The sequence below is a fragment of the Chionomys nivalis genome, chromosome 7, assembly GCF_950005125.1.
Source record: "Chionomys nivalis chromosome 7, mChiNiv1.1, whole genome shotgun sequence".
NCBI lineage: Eukaryota > Metazoa > Chordata > Mammalia > Rodentia > Cricetidae > Chionomys > Chionomys nivalis.
The window spans coordinates 67646920-67663110 of record NC_080092.1 but is presented as its reverse complement, the minus strand read 5'-3'; the positions used below and the strand labels follow the sequence as shown (position 1 = coordinate 67663110).

Genomic DNA, 16191 nt, shown 5'->3' with positions numbered 1-16191 from the left:
ATGTAGCCAGGTGGCAGCACAGCATACCTTTAAGAGGCAGAGGCAGGCAGATCTCTGTGAGCTTGAGGCCCACCTGGTCTACAGAGTGAGTTTCAGGACCACCAGAGCTATTACACAGAGAAACTCTGCTGTGGGGTAATGTTCTTGTACACTGTAAAGATTTGTTACTCGTACTGGTTTAATAAAGTGCTGATTTGGGAGTTGGAGAGATGGCTGTGTGGTTAAGAGCACTGGCTGCTCTTGCAGAGGACCTGGGTTTAATTCCTAGCACCCACATGGCAGCTCACAACTGCCTGTAACTTCAGTTCCAGGGGATCTGAAACCCTCATACAGATGTACATGCAAACAAAATATCCAATGCACATAAGAATAAATAGATCAATAAAAAAATTTAAAAAAGAAAGTGCTGATTGGCCAGTAGCCAGGCAGGAAGTATAGGCAGGGTGACCAGACTAGGAGAATTCTGGGAGGAAGAAAGGCAGAGACACTGTCACAAGCCAGATGCAGAGGAAGTAAGACAAGAATGCCTTACTGAGAAAAGGTACCAAGCCACATGGCTAAAAATAGATAAGAACTATGGATTAATTTAAGTTGTAAGAGCTAGTTAGTAATAAGCCTGAGCAATAGGTTGACCAGTTTATAATTAATATAAGCCTCTGTGTGTTTTTTGGGGACTAAATGGCTGCAGGACCAGGACAGAAACTTCCACCTACAAAACTCTGTCTCAAAAAACAAAAGTAGGGGGCTGGAGAGATGGCTCAGTGGTTAAGAGCACTGGCTGTTCTTCTAGAGTTCCTGAGTTCAATTCCCAGCAACCACATGGTGGCTCACAGCCATCTATAATGAGATCTGGTGCCCTCTTCTGCCCTGCAGGTACACATGGAAGGAATGTTGTATACATAATAAATAAATAAATAAATCTTTTTTTAAAAAAGCATAAAACCAAAAACCAAAAAAAGCCAAACTATAAACCACTGCTTTATATGCTATTTTAAGTTAATAAAAACAAAAAAGAGAAGTTGGGATGTGACTTACTTGATAGAATTCTTGTCTGATGCACACCAAATCCTAGATTTGATGCCCAGTACTATGTAAAGCCGGGTATGGTGGGTGAATGTTTATAATCCCAGCACTTCAAAGTAGAATGACTCCTTGGTTACATAGGGAGTTCAAAGCAATCTGAGTTACAGATGGTATCAATATAGATTCATGCATTTTCACACCCAGAGAAACAGAGAGATGCACAGACAGGCACACACAAATATACACACAGAGAGAACTTGACTTGGTACTACACACCTATAATTCCAGCATTAAGGAGGTTGAGGCAGGAAGACTGCTATGACTGTGAGGCAAGCCTGCTCTACAGATTTTGTCTTTGTCTTAAACATCAAAACAAAATTAGGACATATAAAAGTAATTTGAGGCTGGAACTATTGCTCCAAAGGTAAAAGGGCTTGTGTAAATCTAAGAAATAGGTTTTCTGCTCCCTGATAATAGGTTTCTCCAACAATGCAGTAATTCAGATCAAGCTAAACTGAAAAAGTATAACAACAGGTTTATTTGAGCAAAGTAACTCCCAGATGGGTTCTCCAGTCCCAGAGATTGAGGCTGGAGAAGTCACACATCTGAATTAAAGCAAGGAGATTATATAGGTTGTAGGTGAGGGGTGATGACGTGTCTGTCACAAGCTAGGTTTCTGTCCACATATGGTCAAAAGCTGAATGCTTTAGACTGGGATGTGGGCAGCTGGTAACTTCAGGGGAGGAAGCTGCAGTAGCCACCAAGAATGCAGAACTGGGGTTTTTAGTGCCTTCCCTTTGTTAAGAGACTGAGTGGGTGGGGTTTGGAGAAAGAGAGAGAGACAGAGAGAGAGAGACAGAGAGACAGAGAGACTGAGAAATGGGGTTCCCCAGATCATGTAGGGATGAGCAAGAGGTTCCAACTGGACACTAAGGACCTGAGTTTGACCCTTGGAGTTTAGGGGCAACTTAGCCAGAAGTTCTCAGGTCAGGTAGCCTGGAGCATGCAGTGAAAAGAAAGAACAAGAGTGATCTACTCAACAAGGTGACAGCTGGCATTTGAGGGCTCTCCGGTAGTGCTTACACCTTTACACTGTGTCTCTCTAATCTGTAATCTCCCTTTTCTTTGAATGAACTTATCTTGAAGGGCTGGAAGGGAGACCCAGCGGTTAAGATCACTAGCTGTCCTCCCAGAGGATCAGGGTTCCACTCACTGCATGGGGGGGGGTGTGCACACACTCATTACTGCCTGTAGCTCCAGCTACAGGCAATGGAACACCTTCTTTTGACCTCCATCAGCACCACATGCACGTGGTGGTGCATGTGCACACAGTTATACACACTAAAAAAAACAGTTAGTAGAAGTTTCAGAGTCAATCATGTGGACAAATGAGAACATATCTTTGTTCTGCAGAAGGCAGAGATCCTACATAAATATGGCTAAGGCTGATCATTCCCCATCTGCACATTTTTTTGAAAAGCCACTCTAAATATTATGTTGTTTCTCTTATTATTTTGTTCAATATCTCTGTGATATTGATAAGTGTGGATTATAAGTGTACTGGATTATAGCAGCAAACAAAACAACAAAAAAGAAGAAAGAAAACCAAGTACAGCTACTTCTTTAATCTCTCACTACAATTTCTCTTTCTACTTTTGTTAAACAAACAAAATCAAGGTGGAATTAGAGAACTGAGCTCCACAAGTTGTCCTTTCATGGCTTATACACACACACACACACACAGAGCAAAATAAATATGCTTTAAAAATCGGCCTTGAGGGCGGTGGTGGCACACGCCTGTAATCCCAGTACTCGGGAGGCAGAGGCAGGTGGATCTCTGTGAGTTCGAGGCCAGCCTGGTCTAGAAGAGCTAGTTCCAGGACAGGAACCAAAAGCTACGGAGAAACCCTGTCTTGAAAAATCAAAAAAAGCCGGGCGGTGGTGACACACGCCTTTAATCCCAGCACTAGGGAGGCAGAGGCAGGCAGATCTCTGGAAGTTCGAGGTCAGCCTGGTCTACAAGAGCTAGTTCCAGGCCAGGCTCCAAAGCTACAGAGAAACCCTGTCTCGAAAAACCAAAAAAAAAAAAAAAAAACAAAACAAAAACAAAAAAAAAACAAAACCAAAAACAAAACAAAACAAAAAAACAGAACAAAATAAAACTCCCAAAAAAAATCGGCCTTGAAAAATGAAAAGAGAAATCAGCCATGGTGGCACACGCCTTTAATCCCAGCATTCCAGAGGCAGAGGCATGCGGATCTCTGTGAGTCAAGGCTAGTCTGATCTACATACTGAGTTTTTGTCTCAAAAAACAAAACAAACAAATAAATATAAAAAGAGAAAACAAAAACAAAAAACCAAAAGTGACTGTGTTCACAGCAATAGCAGCACACATGTGGCAAAAGTGGGGACACAGGATTGATAATCGAAGCTAACGGAAAAGAATGGGTGAAGGCTTTGGGGATGAATAAACTTGACTTGGCACCACACACTCCCTGAGATAGCCAGCCTGATGATATGCCTGTGAGACCAGGAACCTTTCGAACTTTATTGCCACAGTTCTTCTTCTTCTTCTTCTTCTTCTTCTTCTTCTTCTTCTTCTTCTTCTTCTTCTTCTTCTTCTTCTTCTTCTTCTTCTTCTTCTTCTTCTCCTCCTCCTCCTCCTCCTCCTCCTCCTCCCCCCCCTCCCTCCCTCCCTCCTTCCTTTCTTCCTTTCTTCCTTTCTTCCTTTCTTCCTTTCTTCCTTTCTTCCTTTCTTCCTTTCTTCCTTTCTTCCTTTCTTTCTTTCTTTCTTTCTTTCTTTCTTTCTTTCTTTCTTTCTTTCTTTCTTTCTTTCTTTCCTTTTTTGTTTGTTTGAGACAGGGTTTCTCTATCTAACGGTCCTAGCTCTCCCAGAACCAGCTCTTGTAGACCAGGCTGGCCTCACAGAGATCGGCCTGACTCTGCCTCCCGAGTGCTGGGATTACAGGCATGTCCCACCACTGCCTGGCTTCTTTTTTTAAACAGAGTCTTTTGGCTCTGAGTACATTTGTTGCTGTCTTTTCTACACATCGCTTCATTTCTGTTGCTGCCCTCAGGATAAATATCTGTCTAGTCCATTGGCCCTTGCTTCTTTCCTCTCTACAGGTTCTCAGAACACATTCTCGTCAAGCAGGAAATGGTGCTCAAGCCAAGCAGTGAGGAAACCTACTGATGGCCAGAGAAGGTGTTTGGGTTTACAGAAGAGAAGCAACTTCTAGCATATAGGCCAATTCCCCCTCTCCCCCGCCACTTCTTGGTTTCTGTTCTACTTACAAAGCTTGGCCCCTTTGCCTGGGAGGAGGCATGATCTGGCTTAATCTTTTTTTTTTTTTTTTTTTTTTTTCTGGCAGGCTGATTCTATTGTTTTCCAGCGGGTGTTTTGTTGCCTCTTCAATTGCCTGCAATCACACAGCACGCCTGCAGGGGTCCTCAGAACACCCCACACCAGGCAGGTCTTCTTTAGCTAATGTTATCTTTTATTTAAACTGAAAACAGTAGCCTTCAATTTTGTTACATAACATACCAGTATCCTAGGGTGTACAGATCTACTGTTAGGGAGTCGGGGACCTGTAGATACAAATATATTCACTAATACAATATTGCAGAAATGTAACAAATTTGATTTTCTAGTTTTTTTTGTTTGTTTGTTTTTTGCTTTTCAGACAGGGTTTCTCTGTATAACAGTCCTAGCTGTCCTGAACAACTCATTTTTCAGACCAGGCTGGCTAGCCTTAAACTCACTGAGATCTGCCCGCCTCTACCTCCCCACTGCCCAGCTGATTTTCTGGTTCTTTATTTGAAACCTGAGAGTTGGAAGGGACTTCAGAAACCACCTTATTTCAGCCTCGTTATTTGTTTTCGCAGTAATAGGAATTGATTCTAGAGCCTCAAGCATAGCAGGCAAGAGGCCTGTGAGCCCTGTCTCCAGCCCCTTATTTCAAGCTGTGGGAACTAAGGCCTAAGGACACAAAGTAATTTATCCAGGAAGCGCCTGGGCTGGTAATCAAATCTGAAGAATTTAATATACATCCTTAAAGCTTAAACCTTTCAAGTTTGTGATTAATTAGCTGAAGGCTTTTTGCACCCAGAATTTAGACTTCTCAAAGTAGTCAATTGTAAACAATGACAGTGTTCTTACACCGAAACTGATACCTACCAGCGACCATGAGACAGTTTTGGTTTTACTAACTTTGGGACTGCATTTATACCTAACCATGTGATGTCCATTAACTGAAGACAACTTGGTTGATTGAATGTATATTAGAAACAGCTGGGTGGAGTTCCAGGTGACATTTTGAGTTACCTGGGGATCTACCCAAACACCATACTTGGGTTTATGCAATAATTACTGCAGGGCACGAGACAGAAGTTACCTGGGCCTCCTGCAGCACCTCACAGCCAGAAACGTACTTTTTCGCCTGCCTCTGTCTCCCAAGTGCTGGGATTAAAGGCGTGCGCCACCACCGCCCGGCTTATTTTCTCCTTTCTAAAGTGTCAATGAAAACATGTTTTTGCCCCCACACCATGCACAACCCCAGTGGAAAGGCTAGACCTGCTCTATCCTCTGTCTCTGGCAGGAATTCTTTATCAAATTGACCTGTTTTCCTGCTGGAAGACTCTGCGCCACTCCACCCACCTGGTACCTCCCTGGATTTCCCGACTGTCAGGGGTTTATTTTTTAACCTTCTCTTCCTTGAAAAGCACCACCCCACTGACCCAGAATGCCGACTCCTCCTCTTTGGTCAGTTTGACCATTCTTATTCTACTTTCTGGTTATGTTAAGCGACCTCCTTAACTTCTGAAGACCCTGGAAAAGCTATTGCTATAGAGCACCCCAATTCCTCTAAAGTCCTCCTGCATGCTCTTCCACCCCCAGTACTGGGATTGAACGCAGGGCCTGGCACACACCAGACCGTCCTTTTCTGGTTTTATCTGGTCGAAAAGACTAGCAGGGCAGAGAGAATTGTCTCTCTGCTTCTGAGCAGGGCATGGGTGGGCCTGCTGAGACTGCTCCTATCTTATTAAATGCACTTGCCTTGAAGTCTGAGGGCCACTTCTGGTAACTTAGGCTCTGGGTCAGGAATTAAAAGCGAAGGGAGGAAGGAATTACTATCTAGGTTTTCCAAGAAGTACTGTAAATCCCAAGTCCCATCGTAGCCCCGGGTCCTGGGAATTGCAGTAAACCTAAACAGCCTCCTGTCTCAGCGAGCTCACCCATCCCAATCCTCTCTCCTCCCAGCCCCGCCCGCCAGCTGCCGGGACAGGCGGGACCAGGACCTCGCCACACTCCTCGCACGCGCGCCCCACCAGGACAGAGGGGCGGGTGGGGGTTGGGGGCGGGAGGTAGGGGAAGCAGGGGCGGAGTTCCGTCCTCCTCTGATTGGTTCCTCGCTGATGGGCTGCGGCCGTGCCGGACCAACCGGTGGCGTGTTGCTATGTGCTGAGCCGATGGGATAGGCGCGGGGGCGCGTCTGTCACCCGGCAAGCCCCCGGCCCGGACTCGGAGGGATGCGGAGCGGCAGTGGCGGCGGCGGTGGCGGAGACTGTGGCTTTAAGAGCGCACAGGGAGCGCCAGAGTCAGCCGTGCAGTCCTTCGTCGCCAAGCACTCCGGAGCAGCCGAGCCTGGCGCTGGCGGGACCGGGCAGCCTGCCGCCAGGTAAAGGGATCGCTGGCCGGTTGCGCGTGGGCGTGGGGCGCTGTCCGCGCGGGTTCGAGCTGTTCGCCTTGGAGGCGGTCGGGCTCCCGCACAGCACGCAGCCCAGCTCGGTTGGGGCGATGCTGGGGAGGTCCCTCGGGATCTCCCCAAGGGTTCTCGGGGCGCCAGGGGCGGGGAGCGGGCTGCCGCGGCCACGTGACCGGTTTGTTTACAAACACTGGCGCGCGCTCCGAGTTCGGGGCTTGGGGAAGACAGCGAGCTGACTGGCGACGGTGGAGACCGGCAGGTCTGGGCGCTGCCGCTTCCCTTGTTTGGCTTGATTTCCCCCGCGGGTGGCACACGGTGACACGGGCTGTGTGGTCTGTGTCTCCACCGAGACACTTGGGTCTGGGGCACACGGCCCTCAAAAGTCCCCGGAGTGGTACGCCAGCCCCAGGCCGAGGGAACCGCAGCGAGTTCCTGCCTGGACGCTTCCCGGCACCTCCCCAGCGGCCTTGCCAAGGGGTAGGCGCGAACTCTGCTGCCAGACCCGCTGCGGGGGCCTCTGCGGAGGGTTCCTCCCCGGAGCTGGCTCCTGTCTCTCCCTGCTTCAAGTTTCACCTGCTTGCTTGCTGACTCCTTTTGGGTGATTTTCCTGAAAGAGTGGGGGCACACAACAATACTCGCGTCTTGTGACTGGCACTAAGGAGGGGGACCACGCCTGCTCCTTTGGACCCCTTGTGCAAACAACTGCCTGCCACCTCTTGACCTCACTTTTACCCACCGTTTTAGAAAGCTGAGTGAGCATCCCCCGGTTTACCCAACCTTCCACAGTCCGGTCTGGAAATGGCAAATTGGTCTGCTCAGGAGCTCTGCTGGGTGTTTGTTTTTTGCCTCCTTGTTGATTTATTTGTTGTTGCCACGTTGGAGTGTCTTTGAGCTACTGAGTTGGCAAGGCTTAGGGCTCACAAGGGCCCTGGCTACTAGTCTTTTGTCCTGTCGTTCTAGCAAGATGGGCTCTGCTCAGAGCTTTGGACAAGACTAGGATTACTTTTTTGTATCCCATTTACAGAACATTAAAGACACAAGGGAATTATGGAAAAATCTCAGGCTTGTAGCTCTGCGATAGTCTGGTTTGGGGTTTCAGAATCCGATCAGTAAGATGGGGTTCACACTTTCCCACCTTTTTGCCACTCACTGCCATAGGCTTTACCTGAATCCAGCCAACTTTCCTTGCTTTTAATGCTGATCGTCTTACCTCCAAGGAAGTTTTATTCTTTTTAAATAATTTTTTAAAAAAATTCTGTAGTTTACAAAATAATGACTTTATTATGCCATTTTCATAATATGTATCTTTGTGTCTGGTTCATACTCAGCTATGACAGTTCCCCCGTTTTTGTCCTGCGCTGTGAAGTGAGTGGCAGTGAGTTCTTTACACTGCCCAGCATGGGAGAACTGGGTAAACTTCACTTTGACTTCTACTGTCTGCTCCCTACTTCATGACAGGCTCAAAATGGGATGGAGTGGGGCGCCTGGGCTCATGCCCTGCCTCAGTTGGGCTCTGCCTTAGCAGTTTAGAATTCAGTAACAACATTTCTTGGATCTTATCTCTCTGCTTGAATTGAGGTAGGGATGGAAAATAAACAATTTTCCTAGCTAGTGATAGTGGTATATGACTAAGCCTTGAACTCTTGGAGGTAGAGGCAGGGGGATCACTAAGGGTAGCCTGGTCTGTGTAAAGGGATTCCAGGCTAGACAGGGCTATGTAAGGAGATGCTCTTGTCTCAGAAAATAAACAAAAACCTTTTAGTTCTTTAGAACCATGATTTTCAAACTTTGGATCCACAGCAAGGAATATGTGCACTGGCCAGCTATTGAAAGAAGTTTTGGGAAGTGGTAACTATTACCCACAGTACCTGCAGTATGCCGGGATGTTTGTTTTCCCGCTTCATTAGAAAAAAATCAACTGGTGGTCATGACTCATTAATTTGATTTCCTAACCAAATGGGTCACGACCTTCAGTTTGAGAAACATTGGTTTAGGGCGGAGGTCCTCTGGCCTGAATGGACGAGGGCTAGGGTAGGGTTTGGAAATACAGTGGTTAAGAGAAATGCATATGCGTTTCTGTGTATTTCCTGTACATTAAACATATATATGCTTATGTATAGCGTGTTAATTACTCCTCTCATACTACAGCCCAGGCTGGCCTGGAACACCCTGAATAGCCCCAGCCTCAGCCTCCATAGTGTAGAGATTACAGGCGTTAGGCCCCACACACCTGTTTAGAGTTGCTAGTTCAGGGTACCGCGTGGCCTGTTAGAGGACAATGCAGATAGCTGATTAGAAACCCTGGTCTCCTGGGAGCTGATGGCAGTGCACACGGGGAATGGATATGACGTGCAAAGTCAGGAAGCTGTCCCACACTTGGGTGCAAGCTTTCAGATCACTCAGCTCCTAGCTGTCGCCCTTTGAAAGGGGCCCTGGCATGGTGGCTACACATTTGGTTCCACCACTCAGGAGGCAGAGGCAGTCAGATCTCTTGTTCTGCATAACAGCTTGTTCCAGAGCCGCTGGCACTACAGAGTGGGCCCGTGCTCAAAAGCTTAGGTAAACAGGCAGCCCTTGCGCCCTGCTCCACTCCAGCTCCCGGGAAGCTGCTGCTCCTGGCTCTGTAGCACTGGGTGCTTCGGAGTGCTTGGGGGGTTGGAGATGTGGAGATGTGAGCGGTGCTGTGCTCGTTTTCGTTGTCATAATGATGTTAATGGTTTTGAGGCAGTCGGTGCCTGGGGGATTAACAACTGTCCAGCAGAAGAAAGGATTGATTTTGTTTTGTGTCTGGCTGGTATTCCAGACTTTGTAGCCCGAGGGAAAGGCAGGCTGTGACTTTATTTTGATTTGGGGGTTTGGGGGTGGGTGGGTGGGTAGGCGGAATCAGGGACTTGTCTATCATCAGATGTTAATAAGAGACTAAAGTTCCCACCTCTCTTGCCTAGTCAGCTGTCTCTTTGAACTGCATGGGCACAGTGTGTGCAGGTGGGTCTCCTTAGTCATTCGGTTCTTGATGCTTTTACCTCCTCTGCCTTTAAGCACAGACATACAGAAACATGCTGGTGGAGCTAAACAGTCAGTTTCTCTTTTTTTGTTCAAACAGGTTGGTGGAAAAGGTTTCTTTGAATTAAAGCTACAGTTTAGCTTTACAAAGGACACTTAATTATCCAAATTCAGATTCTCCTCTGGTCCTTCTTGGCAACAAAGTGCCTTCCAGGAGAGCGTTCACTGGGAGATTGTTTAAATTAACTTTAATAACGCTCCATTTGGCCTAGCTGCTCATATTCAGCATATCCAGTTTTGAGCACAGAGAAAAAAATGAAAGCAAGAGTGGCAAGGGCCAACAAGTCTTAGGAAAAGCAGAGGGGAAGGGTTGGAAAGGAGATCAGGCACAGTTCCCTTTGTAAACTATCTCAGCCTTTCTCTGGGTCTACAAACCAAACCACTGGGTCCTCTTGACAGGTTCAAAGCATCATCTTGAATTCTAGCCCACAGTGATGGAGAGGCCACCAGTGCCCTCCTGCCTGCCTGCCAGCCAAAGGTATTCTGTTAGGGCTGACAGGTTTTTGGTGATGTTCTCCATAACAAAAGGTGCTGTCTGCTTGGGTCTGTAAAAGATTGCATCTTCCTGAATTTCCCCGTGGGCTGCAGCAATTTCTTCCTCATGCTCTTCAGCCGGGTGCAGCTCCGTTCTCCGTGCCCTCCCCCGGTTCGCCCCACCTTATCACCCGCCTTTCTGCCCTCATTTCTCCTGCAACTACTTGGGCCTTTCTGAAACATGCCATGCTCACAAGCTGTCTTCAGAAGGCTTGCTGTGTGTCCAGGCTGGCTTTGCCCTCCTGGTCCTTAAGCCTCTACCACTGACTGCTGGGATTATAGGTGTGCGTCACCACACCCAATTTAAGGCCTTTTTTCCCTTCTTCTGGGTCACAGCATTTTCTATTCAAAGATTTATTTCACTTGTATGAGTGTTGTCTGCATGTATTTTTTGGTTTTTCGAGACAGGGTTTCTCTGTGGTTTTTGGAGCCTGTCCTGGAACTAGCTCTTGTAGACCAGACTGGTCTCGAACTCACAGATCTGCCTGCCTCTGCCTCCCAAGTGCTGGGATTAAAGGCCTACGCCACCACTGCCCGGCTGTCTGCATGTATTTATGGTGCCAGGTTGGAGGAGAGTATCAAAACTCCCCTGGAACTGGAGTTCTGATGGTTATGGGCCATCATGTGGGTGCTGGGAACCAAACCCGGCGCCTCTACAAGAGCAACAAGAGACATAATCTCTAACCTTGCTTGTTCTTGTTTGCCTTGGTTTTTTTTTTTTTTTTTCCTTTTTGTTTTCGAGACAGGGTTTGTTTGTAGCTTTGGAACCTGTCCTGGAACTAGCTCTTGTAGATGAGGCTGGCCTTGAACCCTAGTACTTCCTGCCTCTGCCTCCCAAGTGCTGGGATTAAAGGTGTGCACCACCACCTTTCAGCTTGTTTGTTTTTTCTACTGTTCCTTTCCTTTTCCAGATGAAAACCTGCCCCTCCCTAACTGGTTACCAGCAGCTGCTCTTTGCCCACAGGCTTTTTTAATCCCTTAACTTTGTTTTGACAGGGTCTCTAGGCCTGGTCTTGAAATTTACGTCTGGCCTCTTTCTCCCTAATTGCAGACCGAATTCTGCATCCTGGTCCCCCAGTGTCATGCATGCTAAGCTACATCCCCAGCCTCCAACTTTATTATTTTTAAAATCCATTTACTTTCATGTGGAAATTTATTGTTTACTTGTTTATTGGAATGGAATATTGAGCATCAATTCCCTGCTGACAATACTTGGCATTCAGCAGGTACTGGATAAATAAATACCTGTTGGTTAAAAGCGTAATGCCCAAAGAAGCCAGCCAAGCTTTAAGCTTTAATCTCTATAGAGCAGGAAGCCTTTTTGAGGCAGGTTTTCTTGTTGCCTTGCTTGGCCTCCAGCTCACAGAAATCCACCAGCCTCTGCTTCCCAAGTTATGGGATTAAAGGTGTGCAACTATTTCTAGGAGAATATGAGAATGAGGAAATTTTTTTGTCTTTCTTGGGATGAAGATAGTATTTTCTGATTTTCTTTCACACCTTGCATTTTCCACATTTTTTTTTTATTCCTTTATTCCATTTATAGGTTGCCAGTCTCTTAAAGCTCCACGGTCGCTCATTGTTAATAAACATCTCTTGCCTCTTCCACTGACCTCACTCTGGTCCTTGCTGGGTTTTCTTTTCTTTCTTTCTTTTTCTCTGACATGCATTAGCATTTCTATCAGTAATCACACATTTCATTAATACCAGCAGGCCCTACAGTGGAGCTGAGGGCCTGGCTTTGGAACCAGAAAGAACCGGATAATTAGTTCTGTGACCTTGGGCAATCTACAATTCTCTAAATCTTTGGTCCTTATTTGTAAAATGGGACTAATAATAGTTGCCATCACTCAGGATTTATGAGAGGATTAAGTGAGAGAATGCAGGGGAAGCCAGGCCTAGAGCTTGGCACCTAGGAAGCCTGCTATTAATAACAGCATAATAGTGTGGGGTGGACTCACTCCTGGCTGGCAGGAGTCCATTCCCAATCAACTGATGTGGCAGTGAGTGGTGGGCAACTACCAAGTATTCATTTATATTAAGTAAATAAAGGTCAAAACCACACGCCGGACAGAACTCGAATGGAAATTATACTAGAGATAAGTGTAGCACTGGCCTGGAACCTGCTGTGTAGAGTCAGCCTCAAGATCACAGATTCACCTGCCTCTGCCTCCTGAGTGCTGGGCTTAAAGCCGGTCACCACCACGTCTGGCTGGAATACAATTTAGAGATCATCAAATTGTATACAGACTGCTGTCCAACTCTTTTCTTCTTTGGATCTTGAGATGGGGTCTTGCTGTACTCGGGCTGTCTGGGAGCTCACTGGCTCCAGCTGGCTGCTTTTACAGTAGCTTCCTATTGAAGTGTCTTTGGAAGAAGGAAGATTGGAAGCTTTAGAAAAGGCATACTGTGAGCTGGGTGGTGGACGGGGAGGAAGGAGGAAGGAGTAGGTGTGTCTCTGAGTTCAAGGCCAGCCTGGTCTACAGAGTGAGTTAGTTCCTGGACAGCCAGAGCTACACAGAGAAAGCTTATGTTGAAGCAATAAAACCCAGAGATATAATATACCACCATAAACAAACAAGCAAACAAACAAACAAACAAACACGCTGTCTACCTGTGGCCTTGATTAATCAAGCTGGGTTGACTGGCAGCCGCAAACTGAGACCCTCTTCTGTCTTCTCTAGGAGCACTTTCCCTGAGTGCCTTGCTTTCACAGAAAACACAGGAGAAGGAGCTTTATATAACTTGTTTCTGCAGTTCTCAGGATTTATATTGTTGAAAACTTGCTACAGCCTCCTATAATGTCTCCTTTAAGAAGTTGGAGGGAGAAATTCTTTTAGAACACAGTGCCAGGAAAAGCCTTGGCCCTCCAGAGGAACTGGTATGCTTTTTTGTCTTGAAAATTGGGAATTTATAACTGCTCATATTTCTCTTTTTGCTTTGACTGCCAGGAGGTACATAGCCAAAAACTGTGGCTTGATTTAACTAACTCCATGGAGGCCTGCATCTTAATATTTTTTTCAGGGTTAACCTTATAATTTTTGTTTTATTTCTAATTTTATATGAATGACTTGTAACATTAGGTTCAAACTCGATATATGCTGGATTGAGAATTAAATCTAGTGAGATAATTTTGTTTTAGAAATCTAAACCTTAGCCGGGCGGTGGTGGCGCACGCCTTTAATCCCAGCACTTGGGAGTCAGAGGCAGGCAGATCTCTGGGAGTTCGAGGCCAACCTGGTCTACAAGAGCTAGTTCCAGGACAGGAACCAAAAAAGCTATGGAGAAACCCTGTCTCGAAAATCAAGAAATCTAAACCTTGAGGCTTAAGCAGGCAAAAAGAACTTGCTTGGATAAATTACAGCTCAGTGGGTGCCGGGAGGTGGAGGCAGAAGCTGCGGTAACTTGGGGTAGCTGGAACTGATCACGGTGTTAGGTGTTAGCGATGTATAAACTGGCTTGGTGGCGCATATCTGTAATTCCAGTTCTTGGAAGGTGGAGGTCTATCAACAAGTTCCTGGTCAGCCCAGGATCTGAGAAAAATCAAAGCCCCAAGTACAGGTCATACCTTCTGTTTCTTAGGTCAGAGTTCTTTCTATTCCTGCACATTTTAGAGGAGTAGCCCTCAATTGCCCAGAATGTTTCAGTCCTAAGCAAAACACGCTTCCTTCCAGATGGTAAAGGAGCCTTTTCCATGCCAGTGCATCTCTCCACTGTGGTGCAATGTTGCCACCCGCATTTCTGCTGCATGGCTGTTCTGTCTTCCCAGCTATAGGGCAGCCCTTCCTTCTGGTCTTGAGAATGAATTATGTCCAGGCAAGATTGCCAGCTCAGAAAGAAGCAGGCCTAGAGTTTTCATGCTTCTGGCTGGGAAAGAGAGTAAGGTGATGTGAAAATGGCCAATGGGTACCACTGGGCTCAGAGAGGGTCTCTGGGGGAAACGGCAGCTGAATTTCGTTATATGAAATTGGCTTTATTTTGTTTTGGTTGATTTAAATTTAGTCCCGGGAGACACTAACTTCCTAATCATTGCAGGTTTGCTTTTCCAGTTCCTTTTGGGAATATAATACCTGGGGCTTGGGAGCTTAGCTTTGGCCACAACTACTGATGAAGAACTTCTAACTCGGCTGAAATGTGATCTTGGTGTTGTTTGTTTTGTTTTCATGGGTGATAATCATTACTCAGATAATAAGAGCTGGGGGAGATAGAGATGAGTTAAGACATGTACCTGTCCCCTCCAACCAGTGATGAAGGTATATGTATAAGTAAGCAGGGTACAAACTAGAAAGACTTTATGGGGACAGGGAAAGAGGGGTGGGTGCTTGGAGGTGAGCCTAAATAAAGAGGTTCTAAAGTGAGGGCAGAATATGCTCAAGAGTGCACACTGGAGTGGGACCGCTGCCTGGGTTCCATTGCTGTGGCAAGGGACAACTTGATGGACGTGAACTGTGACTCTCTTCTCAGGAATAGAAGGAAGTTGGAGAGCTTGGAACAGTGGCTCGTTGGCACACGTGTACACGTCCTCAGTGGAAAACCTCTAGAGATATTTATTCATCTCATTTTCCCATCCCCCTCCCTCCACCTCATGTGGTCCAGGCGACTTTGAACTCCTGAATCTCCTGCCTTCACCTCCAAAGGCTGGGATTTGAAGATGTCTGGTTTCTTCAGGATTTCACGAAAAGGTGGTTTGCACACCTAACTAAAGCCTCAGAGTAAAGACTCTTAATAAGTCTTTACTGTCACCTTCCCTTCTGGTTCCGGCTGTTCCCCCAGTCCTTTTCCCTCCTGCTTCTCCTCAGTTTTGTAAGGATTATTTTATATGTGTGGACATTTTGTCTGTGCTCTGTGTATGCACCTGATGCTGAAGAGGATGTTGGATCCCCTGAGATTGAAGTTACAGATGGTTGTGATGCCATCATGTTGGTTCTGGGAATTGAACCCATGGCCTCTGGAAGAGCAGCCAGTGCTCTTAACTGCTGAGCCATCTTTCCTTTTTAGCTATTTATTGTTGAAGTATTGAATCTGATTGTATTCCAGTGACATCTCAGGTCATTATATTATATTATATATTATATTCTAGCATATATTATAGGTATGTGTTGCAAACCTATAGTCCAAGCATTTGGAGGTCAGAGGATTGTTTCGATTCTGAAAGGCCAGCCTCACCTCATCCCAACAAAACCAATAATTTGTGTGTGTATATAAATCTTATTCTATTTTTGTGGTGCTGGGAATTGAACACAAGGCCTTGTGCCTGGCAGGCAGGCATCTTGTCGCTGAGCTATATTCCTCAGTCCAAGGATTAGACTTATCAAAGTTTTCTTTTTGCATTTTTTTTTTTTTTTTTGGTTTTTCGAGACAGGGTTTCTCTGTGGTTTTGGAGCCTGTCCTGGAACTAGCTCTGTAGACCAGGCTGGTCTCGAACTCACAGAGATCCGCCTGCCTCTGCCTCCCAAGTGCTGGGATTAAAGGCGTGCGCCACCACCGCCCGGCTCTTTTTGCATTTTGAAGCACTTCACCAAACACCATCCCTATAGCTATATTATTGTATCTATGCATCTCTAGTCCTGTATTTTGGGGCAGCATCTTTCTTAGTAAGTCTCTCAGACTGGCCTTGGCTGTGCTAGCCTATTGCTTAGCATGCAGATTCTTCCATTTAGCTTAAACTCTGGAGGACACAGGGACCACAGTGACATCTCCCCAGACTTCTGATTTGAAAGGATCCATCCTAGTACTCAGGAAGGAGGAGCAGAAGGTGCTGGAATTCAAGGTCATCTTGACCTACATTTCTAGATTAAATCCTGCTCAGGCTGGCCTTGAACTTCCAACCTCTTGTCTCAGCCTCCCAAACACTAGAGTTTCAGGCGTG

The 16191-nt window shown here is 46.3% G+C and overlaps 1 protein-coding gene across 3 annotated transcripts in view; it reads left to right on the top strand.

Annotated features, from left to right (window-relative positions):
- Positions 1 to 6539: 6539 nt before the first annotated feature.
- The window catches only part of Ypel2 (yippee like 2), a 59043-nt gene continuing 49391 nt past the window's right edge, over positions 6540 to 16191 (top strand). For 2 of the 3 annotated variants that reach the window (XM_057776048.1, XM_057776049.1), the window contains exon 1: positions 6540 to 6701. The gene's annotated coding sequence lies outside the window, so the exon portion shown is untranslated. Of the gene's footprint in view, positions 6702 to 6894; positions 6988 to 16191 lie in introns of those variants that run through there. The other variant, XM_057776050.1, reaches the window with a different exon arrangement.